Below are 13470 nucleotides of genomic sequence, written 5' to 3' on the forward strand. Positions count from 1 at the left end.
AAGCAAAGCTCAGAATTTGAGCTGCTGAGTTTCAGTTTGATTATTTATTCAAATTCTTTGGCTGTTTAGAATTTGGAGGGAGCCTTTACCCTAGAGGAGCCTACTTTGTAGATGACTTCATTGTCAGCTGAGAGTGCTGTGAAAACAGCTGCAGAGAGCACAAGTACCAGCACAGCCAAGGGGCTGTTTGGGCAAAATAGGCTGGAGAGATTTTCCTGAATCTTACCCAACACAAATTCTGAGGGTAAAACTCCAGCAAGTAGAGTGTGTTGAGGAGAGATTGCCTTGAAAGTGAGAACTTGGTTTTCAGCATCAGGGTGCATTTAGCAGTACTTTTTCATGGACCTCATCTGCATGCCAATAGGCACTAGGTTAGAGCATCTCTCAGGGTAAAGGGGTAGTGTGGTCTGGGGAGTCTACCTCCTTGGAAAGTTTGAAGTATAAGAAGTATAAGCCACAAAATTTACTCCATGTTTCCTGGCAGGGAGGGAGGGAGCAGAATTTTTGAGGGTCTCAGTTTTATTGTATTTCAAGTTACAATATTAAAATACATTAAAATATATATACTATTGATTGGTTTGCCCTGAGCAGAAGGGAACTGAATTCCGATTTCTCCATCTTCCAGGAGCCACCTGTGTAGAGCATCTGTGCAAACAAGGTGCTGGGAACATCCCCCAGCACAGCTGGGGAGTTGCACCCTGTTGAGAAGCTTGGGATTGTGTTGAGCTGTTAGCAGGTATCTGGCAGATGCTGCTCTACATCCACCAGGTCCAGAGATTTATCTTTACATAGTGATTTCAGGTTTCACCTTAATTGCAGGTGAGTCACTAACCACAGACCTAAGCATGTGGTCTTGAGCTCTGCTCCAGATACTGAGATAAGAGCTGTCTGCTGGCTCCCTGCCATCTCCCAAGTAGGGAGATGAGCTTTTCCTCAGACTCAGCTCACTTCTTTTCCTCATTTAGGCAGCTTGGATAAATGCATTTTGATAGGACAAATCCAGGCAATAGTGCTCTTCCTTCCCTGTCTATATAGTGAATTCCTGCCTTTAGGAAGTGCCTTCCTACATAAAGGATCAGTGTTGCAGCTCTTCTGCTGGTTCTCTGCCGTATTTTTGGGTTTTTTCTAAGTTGTCTGAGTCATTTCCACAAACACAAACTATGATCATCAGACTTATAATTGCTTATCCTGGAAATGGGAACGTTTCTGATGAACTTTGCACTCACTGTGGCCTTTTCTTTTTTGGTTTCTGTGAATCTATTCACAAAGCTGAAGTTGAACACCAGATTCTGTGGAGTGGAAATTTGTGAAGTTGCAGTGGTACTTATTTTCCTCTTTGAAGAGGTATTAGACTCTTATACTGTTTTCTTCAAGACACTAGGAAGGGAGGGGAGAGGAAAGTGACATTACTTAGAGGTATCTCTTGAGTTTTTTCTAAAACTTGAAGATTGGTATATTAAAAACAAATAAAACCCTTCAGGGATAATTTACATGGGTATGATATAATTACAAGAGTTGGAATTGAGTTACAATTCTATTTACAAGAATCTTGGGGAGTTTCTCATGGACATAGTGAGAATATTACAAGTACATCATGGCTAAATGAAACCACCACTATAAAAATCTTTGTGGCTTTTTAGCAGGTCCTTACAGGAAGGTGAGTACTCATCAGAATCTTGATGCAGTTCCCACAGCCCTGGTATGTTTACATCCAGGTCTCCTCATCAGATACTGGCACAGCCTGTCTTTTTTGTTCTTATTTGAGTTACTGCACTTCCAGGTCTGAATTACTTTCTCAACAGAAACTGAGCCTTGTAGTGTAAGGCTGAGCCACCAGAATGGGTCTTACCTCAGTGCATTTCTGCATACAAGGTGGAGATCTTTGTTTGCCATGGAATCGTGGAATAGTTTGGATTAGAAGGAACCTGTAAAGGTTATCTAGTTTTAACCCCCCTGCTGTGGCAGGGACATCTTCAACTAGACCAGGTTGCTCAGAGCTGTGTCTAACCTGCCCACGGATGCGGATTTCCAGGGATGGGGCAACCACCACCTCTCTGAGCAACTCGTTCAAGTGCTCTACCACCCTCATGAAAAATTTCTTCTTTATATCTAGTCTGGATCTACCATTTTTAGTTTAAAACCATTATTGCTTGTCCTATCTCAATAGTGCTCAAATTGCAGTGCCAGCTGAAGTAGGTTTTTCTTTGCAGCCCAATGGTCTCATAATAGCTCAGTTTAGGCATTTAAAAACAAACAGAAAGTGTCTAGCTACTTGTAAGCCTTGAAGAAAGAGAGCAGTGGGACCATGAAAGGTGGGTTGCATGTGCAGTTTTCTAAAGGGGTCTTCTGTAGTGGTGACTCGATTTGCAAATCTAAAGTAATTAGGATTTCTTCCCTTCTGGCTCTCTGATGAGCTGGAGGTCACCAGCAGCAAACATCCACTTGGTTGTTTCTACCTCCATGCCTTTGTTTCTCTCTGGGCTAAAATCATCCTCCTGGAATTGCTTTCCTTGTTTTGCTTTTGAGGCTGCAAATGGTGGCCTGTCTACTGCACTTCATGGTGTCCTGCTGAAATAGTTAATAGCATGTTAAAGAAGAAAACGCAACATCTTTGGAAGTTTGCTAGCAGAATTCACAATATAACAATAGATTGGGTCCTACCAGGTTATCTAGAAGACATCTGCCAAGGAAGTGCCAAGAACAACATTCTGCTGCTGTGAAGCATATCTGATGCATATCGGGATTCAACCTGTTGTATGGCCTAAAACAGAAACATCCTGGAAATAAATTTAGATTAGATTAATTTTAAATGCTACCTCCCTTTTCTTGAATTACCTTGTACTAGAAGGACATTACTCTAGACAGAAGAGAAAAAAGGAAATAATGGAATATTAAAACATGTAAAGGAAAGAAGAATTTTGCAATTGCATATATGAGTTTGCAATATGCCATGTAGTGTGCAGAGAATTAAAGAGCATATGCAGAACTCTTAAGCAGTTTTAAATCAGCTATTGCATGTAGTTGGGAAACGCTCAGGAAAGTCTGGAAATGGAGTTATCATGGAGTTGGTTTCTCTGGATTTGTCTGGTGGCTGCTTATTTTTGGCATCAAAAAAGGAAACCTGAGCCCTTCTCTGCTGAAGCATTTCTGAAGGCTTTTTCCACTGTGGGTTCTCTGGTATGCAGTAAAGGCAAGTGTCCTGAGTTCAGCTGGGTGAGAATTAATTTTCCTTGAAGTAACTGGTACAGTGTCGTGTTTTGATTTAGTATGACAAAAACATTGACAATACTCTGATATTTTAGTTGTTGCAAGCCAGCAGCTGCTTGGTACTCAGTTGTCAGCTGGGGTTAAGCTGTGACAGCAAGTTCAGATTGCGACATCTCCCCAGCCAGGGCAACTCCAGCTGCCTCCTTTCCATGGCCTCTGAGTCTCATGAAACTTAATTTCCTTTGTTGTGCTTGGCTGAAGTTGGCCCGTGGGTTCAAAAGCAAATGATTTCATCTTGCACAAAGTATGGGCTCGTAAGATTGTGCTTTTCTAGAAGAAACCAGGCTGAAGAACAGCAGAGCCTAGAGCTGTATTGATTCCTGTCTGCTGGAAGGACTAGGTAGTTCAGGGTTAGGGATTGCTTTGACTTTTTGGGCTTACTGGATAGCTGGTTGTTGTGGGGAAACTGGTCTTTGCTCTACAGCGTTGGGGTCGGTGTCCTTGTCGTTTCAGGTCCTTGGATCTCGTCTTTATGCGCTTCTGCTGGGCTGGGTGATTTGTTTAGAACAGCCCTGCCTTGGCTGAGAAATGCCAGCAGGTTGTGCTGCGGGGCTCCACAAGAGCTCGTCGGTTCAGCTTCCCTCTGGCAGGGAAACCCCAAAGGATCTGGGAAAAGTCTCCGCCTGTTCCGGGGCTTCCTGGTTAGCCCTGGGTGCTGTTCAACTTGTGCTTTGGCTGGAGTTATGTTTGTATTAGGATGTTTGAAGGAGAGGTCCTTTGCAAGCACACAGAACTTGCCCAGTATCCTGCTGGTCCAAATTAAAAGGGCTAAAGCTGTCTGGACTGGATTGTACAATCTGTTCGAAAAAGCAAACAACTTGTCTTTACCAAAAGTGGCTAAATTATTTTAACTCTTTCAAGCTGTGACAGGTGAAACCAATTACATTGTTTTTGAGAGTCGTGGATTTATGCCACTTGTTTCTTTTCTTAACTGCAGTTGATGTAGCCAAAGCTTGTGAGTGTGAATACTGTTACATCTTTTATATAACTCTCATAACATTGAGGAAGGGAAAAGAATGGAGGAGGGGTTTATTCAGCTGGAAAAAACTCACATTTGAAAGTGACTATCGTGGCTAGTTAGAACAAAAACAACCAATCAAGACTTAACCTCATTCTAAAGATTAATCTCTGCTCTCAAATCTTGAGATTGCAGTCACTGCTGCAGATTAAAAAGCTGAAACCTTTTACTGCAGTAGAGGAGTGAGGCTGCCTTCTGGTCCTGCATCCTTGTGGCATCAGGCAGTGACAGGACTATCCTTAGTCTGGTGTGGTACTTTGTGTGATCCAGGTGATGCCAGGGAGCAGATGAGCCTGTAAAGTACCAGAAGAGAGAGTTTGCTCAGGGAGGAAGCTTGGCTGATATTGGTGCACAGGGCAGTACTGTCAGGGAGCAGATGAAATCCTTGCTGATGACTTTTATCAGAACTAGGTGAAGCTTGTTATGTAGGGAGGTGCTAATATGGTTATTCGAGGGACAGGGGGTAAATGTTGGAGGAACTGTGTATTTCTGGCCAGCTCAGCTATGGGCACTTGCTGCTGCTAGAAGACAGCTCTAAACAGATTCCTCCTGCATGCATCCTGGTGAGTATTCCCAACAGTGAGACAGCAGCAGCAGTGCTGTGTGTGCAACAGCCAGTGACTACAAGTTCCAGGCAAAAAGCTGTCTGATCTGCAGGAAAAGTCTGGTTGTCCTATCTCATTCTCCTCATTGCTGGGTTAAAGTGTACTGCAAAGATGCTGTAAGAGCTCAAGGAAAGTTGTTTTCAGCTCTTTTTCAAGATTTACTGATTTTTACGTATACCTCCATGTCTTCAGTATTTAGACTGAAGTAGTATTGGGATAAAGATCTTCAGAACACCATGAGCTTCCCTGCTAATGACACTCTCAAGTGGGTCAATTTTCAATGGAGATTTCCTTAGCTGGGGTTTAAATCCCCAGCATCTTGTAGAGGGTCAGGCAGGTTCCTGTGGCGCAAAACTGCCTTGGGAATTTTTGTGGAAAGTTTTATACTTTTCATCCCACTTCAGTCTGCAAGGAGAAGCAGAGAGACTCTTCTGCAGGAAAGAGCAATCTCATACACCAGCAATTTGTGACACACAGTGAAGTGTCCCATTTGGGAGGAAATGGTGAGCCTCATGAATCACACACAGTCCTGGAGCCTGTTTATAGCCAAACATAAAACTTTTTCAAAAGATGATCTCACCTGTTGAAAATCACATCCATGTGAATCAACGCAGGAAGGGGAGCAGTGGCTGAAAGGGATGGAGGGCTCCATGTGGGCAGCAGATGCACATGGCTGGCAGCAGAACACTCCATGGGGTTTTTTCCAGCTGTGAGCCTTGGTTCTGCCATCAGTGTGTGCGAGGCTTGGTAGAGTGTACTTTTTGTTGAATGTTTACAGTTTTGTTCAACAGTGGGAAGTGCTGGAAAATGTTAGAACTATCAAAACCTGTAATGATCTCCCAAGGGAAGGAGTAGCAACCCCACAGGAGTTCAAATCCTTACAGAACAGGAAAAGTCCTGGCAATAAAGGGATGACCTGAGAACTCTTCTGTGGAGATGTAATGAATGATGTGAGCTGGAGAGATCTGTGTGCATGCTAAGGGTAAAGGAATATCAGGCATTTCCATGAAGAACAGTCCTTCCATAACTGGGCTATTATTCTTCACACTCCTGGATGTATGTGATTGTTGACCAGATAAAAGCAAACTATACCTTTGAATGCATTTGTACAGAACTGTCTGCAGAGGTAATTAAAACCAGAACAGAAACATTCTTTGAGGTACGTGATATTTGTGCTCAAGTCAATTGTCTCCCCATTGAGTTGCTGGCTGGGAACACTGGGCTGAGCAGATCCGGGTGGCAGAGTCACAGAGCCAATTTCTGGCCACCGGGTAAAGGTTTGTTACATTACTATGTCCTTTTCTTAACTTAGCTTTAAAGCTATTTTGATGCCTGCCACCAAGGAGAGAGCGCTGCAGCAGTGAGGTGAGGTTGCCTAATGTCCCCACTATGGCGTATGAATGCCCACTGTGACTGTTCCTTCCCACACTCAATGTGTGTGTTCATGTGGGCATGTCTTGGTCTAGGAATTGTCCCATAGGAACTTTGAAGTATATGTTCTTCACCTACTGCCAACACAGATGTCACAGCCCATTTCAAAGGAGAATGCAAGATTTCTCCTGTTTAAGGAAAAAAAAAGAAAAAAAAAAGTGTAAGATGTCTCCTCCACATCTCTGAATCTGGCTCCAGCTCTGAACTGTGAGGTTTAATATTCCTTCATGTCTTGTCATTTCCTGCCAAAAATGACCTGCAAGGTGCCAGAGGGAGGCTAATTCTTATTCTGAGATTTATTACACTACAAACCCCCCTTTACCACTGCTAATTAAGTCTAAACTCCACTTATCAAATGACCATGTACCTTTTTGCAGGACTGACATGTGGTATCTGTTCTCTCTCCATGTGTTTCCTGGTCATTCCAGTGGGTTGAGGAGGCCATAATGTAGATGAGACTAATAATAAACCTGCACTAAAAGCAGCTGCATTGTGGAGGAACTTTAAACCCCAAAGCAAAGCAGGCAGGGACAGTTTTAACTGCAATGTGCTCTTTAATTGAAACCTGGGCTGGAGCTGACCTGCCTGCCTTGTGATACTGTGTGGGCTGGGTGGGGATGCAGCCCGTGTTGTTAACCTACTGCTATAATATTTACACAGATAATTTTAGCCTCTGACATTGAGAAAATGATTTTCTGTGCAACCTTTTGGCTTGGGCCACCTATGTACTCTGGGAGAGAGGAGATTGCGTGAGTGCTGGCATGAGTTTTTTTGCAAGTTTCCCATGCTCCTGACAGGTATACAGTCACTGGGTAGGAGACAGCAGTGCCTCTGGTGCATTTTAAATCACTTTATTTTGTCTTTTGCTCATCCCCTAGCTACAACAGCCTTGTTGAAGGCTTTTTTCCAGTGTGGATCCCTCTTGTTGGGTGCTTAAGTAGGCTTCACAAGGGACCCTTACCTTTAGCAGCTGGCTTTGAATTGCACTGCTGGAGCTGAGCAAGGGTGTGGGACAGACACAGCAACCTGTGCTGCAAGCTGAGATGGGGCTGAGGTGCTGGGGCAGGTCAGTGGAAGGCTGAGATGGACACTCTTTTTTGGTGCAAGGTTTCTAATGTGCCTGGCCAACACATTTTAGCTACAGCTGTCACTTACTGGGAAGCGCTGCAGCATCTCCTTTTTGAGCCAGCAAAACTCAGAGAGAAAGGGGTGTCTTCAGAGAAAGGCCCTGCTGGTAAGGTCTGTGGGCTGATTTGCTGAAACAGCTCAGGCAAATGAAGACTTTGGATGCTGATTTCATTGGGACCTCGTGAGATTCTTTCTTATTCGTTGGATTTGGACCACAAGCTAAAGCAGGAGGTTTCTGGAGCACAGCTGCTGCTCAGCCCCCAGCAGGGGTGAGCAGTGGCTGCCCTACCCAAGCACAGATGTTTTGTGTTACTGGGGCCTGATAACAACTTCCTCTTCCCCGTGTGTGTGTGCTGGTGGCCTGGCACTTGTGGGGCCAGAGCTACTGTCTGTCCTTGGCACTGCTTTCTGGGTGATCCGTGTGCAGGCAGAAGAAGAGGAGGTCACTAATATCTGAACTTTGTTGTCAGGGTGGGCTTCCTTCTGTTGACTCGGAAGAGAAGGGGCTAGGAGAACTGAAAACAAGCTGAGGGGTGGCTGTTCTTGCTCTGTGGCTCTCATAGCTTTATTCACCAGAGTCAGGGAGGGCAGGAAAGGGCAATGTTCAGCAAGCTGTGTAGAAGTAGGGAGCAGAAGGAAGAGCAGACAGGTCCTTGAAGTTTTGTGTCAAGCACCTGATCTGTTGAATTTTGGCTGCCTGCTCAGGAAGAGCGGTCCTTGCACGGACAGGCTGATGAAGAGCACCAGGTTCCCTTGTTTGTGAGGCTGACTGGAGATGTGGGCCTGGACAGCTGGCAAAGCAGCAGCTGTGGGGTGGGTGAGAGCATGGAGGGGTGAGTATCTGAAAATGGGTGACAAGTGGATGACGATTCCAATGACAAGGGCCAGTCTTGCTGCTTATGCTGTGAAACACCTTACTGGTGGGGTCTGTCCTCCATCCTGCTGTGGTTGTCACACAAAGGCCAGAGGTATTTTACATCTGGGGACAGAGGAGTAAGAGATGCTTCCTTAATGTTGTACTTCCCAGATTAGCTGGCACAGAATTGTGCTACAAAGCATTTACCCTTCGAGTGCATAAAAGAAGAAAAGCTGACCTGCCCCTCCTATACAATATGGGGTTTATTATTTGATATTTAATTATTTAAAATATTTTATCCATACTCCCCATTGGATTAGGCTGAAAGCATACATATATTGAGATGCTGCCAGGGTTTAAAGAGCTCATGACTCAGCCTAGACAGCTTTGGGGTACAACAGAGAGCGAGTGTGGAGAAGTGGCAACCAACTTAGGGAGGCAGAGGAGAGTGGTGAAGTCAAGAGAAGTGGCTGGACCTCTCATTCCAGTTTCCTACCTCATCCCTGACAATACAGCTTCCCCTGTTTTAACACAAGAAGGGTCTATGGTAAGGGGGAAATGAAACAGAGGTTGTCCTGCTCTAGAGGTAGTGTCAGTCCTGCACTGCAGCTTCCACAAGGCACCGGCTCCCTGCCAGAGATGTCAACCCCAAATGAAGCTGTTCAGGATGTTTTCTCAGTGTGCTGTGCCACAGCAGCCCATGTTGGCTATGAAACCAAACAGACCACTCAGGGTGGCTTGGAAGAGAAACAAACTGCCTGCCAGGAAACACACCTTTATTTATTGCCAGGCCAAGTGAAAAAGTGTGCAGGGCTACAGTGGTTTTGCATGTAAGAAACAACTGTAATTTCACATTGCAGGAGAGAAAACAAGGCTCAGTATGCCTTGAAAGGACAGGGGATGATCTGCTGAGTACAAGGACCTAAAATCTATGGATTTTCATAAAGATCTGTTTCTAACCTTTTCTGGAATGGGGGTAGCCATCGCAAAAACAGGGGATTTTTTACTGTCTGATATCCCCTCTCCTTCTGTTAGCTGGATAAGAGACTTGTGTTGGACCTGTGGCTTCATGCTGCTGTTCTGTCAGCTACAGGCCCTTTTTAATGTGTCACCTCGTCAGGTGCTTGTTCCCAGGTATTCCTGCCTCATCTGCAGTGCACTGATGATTCAGCTGTTTCTGCTGCTCTACTCTGTACTGAATTAACAGCAGGATTTTTTGGGGGGGGTTAGATGTTGTCTACTTTTCTATTTTTTTCAAACCAAAATCAGGAAGAAGTCTTTTTCCAGAATCATCTTCCCCTCTTCGGGAGTTGGATGCAGTATTTCCTTCAAATCACCTTCCTCTGACCTCAAGAACAGGCTCTGTAAAATGTCTTTTTTAGTGTTCAAGGGCCATGACCTCTATCACCATTGCTGATATTGAGTGGTTATTGCCTAAGACACTCATCTCTGGATTTGCTCCTGGATTTTAAGTAGCAGATTCTGGGTAGGTTAGCTCAGTAGGCACTGATGTGATTCAGCTAATTTGAGATGTGTTTTCACTGGAAAACTAACAAGTGCATGTGTGAGCCAATTTTAAGGTTCCCTTTTCTTGGTGAAGGGAGGGATTGCTCAAGACAAGGTGACAGAATATTTATTTTAATTTTAGATCATGGCAACTGTTGTATTTTCCCCCGCCTACTCACTGTCTTAAAACTAAAAAAAACAGTTGAACCAAACTTTCCAAAAAGTTTTCTGGCACAAACCAGAAGGGCAAAATTCCACCTGAAAAGGTTGAAGTTGCTTACAACTGAAAAGAGCCACTTGGGAATATAAGTGAGAGCTGTCCATATGTGCTTCTCTTCCAATATTAACAGTAATGAGAGTCCTAGATGGTCAAGGAGTGCTTTATAGGTACTTCAGTACCTGAGAAGATGCCAAAATTCTGTCATGTTGACAGGCCTTAACAGTATAAGACAGAATTGCACAACAGCTCTTCAGAAGTGGAGAAAATTGGTTTCTGGTGAAAATTGAATTAAGTAAAGGGAACTGTAATTACTGCAGCTGGAATATGGCCTGGCCAGTAAGATTTTTTTTAAACTTTTCTTGCAGTGAGCTCTGTCAAAAGTGGTCTCTTTTCTACTTTGCATCTCACACAGAAAAGAAACCCTGAGAGCAGAGATTAGCTGGCACTGTGTGAAGGTACAGAGTTCAACCTGGGAAGAGAATAATCAAGTAAAATTCAAATGCCACCTCTGGCAGCACAAGGTATTTTATTGGCAGCTGTTTATTCAAGTGTTGACTCAGCCTAGTTTTTGAGATCTAACAAGATTGAGAGCCCTAAGGGCTTATGGCCATGGGCATTAATAAAGCAATCTAATTAAGAGATAATTAAGTCACATTTATTAAATTCCTAATTAAGCAGCCAGCAGTAAATTTGTTAAGTAAGGAATGCTCAGTTAGGATTATTCACTTTCCACACCCTAGCAAAAGGTTAAAATGGGGGGAAAAGAACTCCAAAAAAATCCTCCCCCTGCTGAAATATGATTTATAGTTTAGGTGTGGTGCTTGTGGAGGAAGCAAAGACTAAACATCTCTGCCCTGCTGAATTAGAGGGAGAGCACTTGCAGAAAGTTTCCCTCCTCCTAGCAGTGGGAGCACAGTGCAAATGGATGTATCTGCATAGGTGCTGCTCCTTGGGAAGAGGAGAAATGCAAATCTGAAGATGGGAAGGGATCTGTTTGCCTCCCTTGGTGCTGGGTTAAACTCAGCTCTACTTCAGACTTATGGCCTCAAGTCTTAACTAAGACCACAAACAGCCCTGAACTTCTCTAGGATATAGTATCTGACCAGAAAAAAATATAGGGATATGGAGAAATAAAGAGATTTTTCTACTCCTGTTTCACAGATGAGGAAAAATAGGATGTAAGAAGAATTGATGATATACCTAAGATGACTTAGGGGACCATAATTGGACACTCAGCTGAAGGCCTCTGAGCAACCTCCCTTAAGCAGCACATGCTTCCTCTGTACTGAGTAGCCTGGCTTATCTTCTATATGTGACAGTTCTCTGCTCTAACTTGCCACTAGCTTCAGCTCTTCTTTGCAGAAGTCCCAAACAGGCCATTTTTCCCTGCTTAAATTCAGGAACAATAAAAAAGCCAGCTAAATTGATATTTATGGACTTGGGAATCCAGAAGAAAAATGGGAATCCAGAAGAAGAATGTGCCAGTATTATCTCAGGGCTTTTGTTTGCTGATGTAGAGAAGAGGATGACGGGAGAAGACTCCAGCAGTGCCCATGAACCTTGCACAGAGCTGGCGAGGGCATGGCGATTACGCTGGGTTTGGCCACACCTTGGGGAGTGGATGGGAGGCAGCAGCGTTTGGCCTGGGGCTCTGGGGCAGACTTCTAGGTGGAGCCTCATAACTTTCCTTTCCTGCTCCTCCTAGCTATTGACAGCAGTCTTGGGAGCTGTTCTGGGTTACTCATTTGCCTTCTAAACCGTGCTTCTTTCCTGAAGACTCTTTTGGACTACAGCAGTAAGATAAATGTCTTGCCACAAGGTCTAGCTTCCCTCTCTCTGGTTTACATTTGAAGGGGTGGACATAGTCAGCTGTAGGCAGCTGCTGTGCTTGGACTGATCATAGGCATCTCTGAGATTTAGTTTCTCTTGTTTGTCTGTCTGGTTCAAGCTTCCAGAAGAAGATGACAAAAATGCTGATGGAGTTACAGGAATGGTTAATAATCTAGGGCACTGGCAGATGTCCAAGTTTACCAACTGCTAAACTGTGGCTCAGGGCAGTAAATTCCAGTTCCAAGCTATTTAAACACCTGGCCTGTCTGGGAGTTGTTTCTTTCAGCAGTCAGAGTCAGGAATATGAGATTTCCAGATCAAATGAGGATTATTTTCCTTTCTTGCACTCACCGTGGCTGGAGATCATATCCCAGGCTAGCACAGATCAAAATAGTGACTGTAGGATAAAAGTGTTAGGCATGTATGCACACAGCAATAACCAGCTTATGAATGGTCTTGTCCCTTCTGCCTTTCCCAGTGCCTCTCTTTGCCTCCTACCGTGCTATGGATTCCTCAGTCTATAACAAGACCTATAGCTTTAATGATATTTTCAGGCAGAGCTGAGTCTGCTTCTCGCTGTCCCGAGTCCAATAAACTACAGTCATCAAGTTTCAGGCTTTCTTCGGCTTGCCTAATTTTGAGAGGCCCCTTGCTTCTCTCTCAGGCAGGGGTTTAGGGACAGCAGTAACCTCGAGGTGCTCCAAGGCTCTCAAACTCTTTACAGTCCATAGCAGAGAGCCAGTGCTGTGGATGGGCTTGTGTAAAGCAGGCTGAGCTCATAAACGTAAGGATTTAGATAAATTTTCCAGTTAGTTTCATCATTTTTCAGCATCTTTTGTCCTTCACCATTACAGAGCACACAGGTTAAAGGGAACTGGCCATGCTGCTTTTTTCACCTTCCCCAGTTTGGGCAGTCTCAAAGAAGATCTAGGTTACAAGGTGAGTTGTGGAGGTGATGGTTGGCCTCAATGATTTTAAAGGTCTTTTCCAAACGGAGCAATCCTGTCATTTAATGATTAAATCTCAATGATGGGACAGAAGCACTATGGTGTGGACAAAGTTTATGCTGCTTCATCAGTTCCATCTAGTCCAGCTCTGGATTCACCTTCAGACCTTCTCTAAGGAAAGTAGGTCTGGTCAGATGGGCTGGGTGAGGCACAGAACATGGAATTAGGGACTGAGACTACAAGGTGGATGAATGCAGACAAGGAGGATGTTTTCTTTTGTCCTGTCCTTTCCCCCTTTCAAGCAGCAGGACCATCACTCAGAGCAGTATTTTCTTGAGCAAAATGACCTGTCAGTCTTGCTTCCTCTGTTGAGCCAGGTCCATGGTTTTGTAGGAAGGGATGGTCTTGGGCAGCAGGCAGGGCTGTCCTTGAAACACCCAGAATGCTATCCAACACTGAAGCCTTCTTTCATATGAACTTGAATTTGCTGATGTGAATTTGCACTTGCAGAAGCTGAGGGATTCTTGCCACTTCTGTTGTAGATTTATATTCACAAACACACACTAAGAACACATTCTGCCCCACCCTTCCTTTTTTTTTTTTTTTTTTTTTCTTTCTATTAGCTTTGCTTTCTCCCTCTGAATTCTGGTTTCTAGTGATAC

This window comes from Poecile atricapillus, chromosome 1 (assembly GCF_030490865.1).
Source record: "Poecile atricapillus isolate bPoeAtr1 chromosome 1, bPoeAtr1.hap1, whole genome shotgun sequence".
In the NCBI taxonomy this organism is placed as follows: Eukaryota; Metazoa; Chordata; class Aves; order Passeriformes; family Paridae; genus Poecile; species Poecile atricapillus.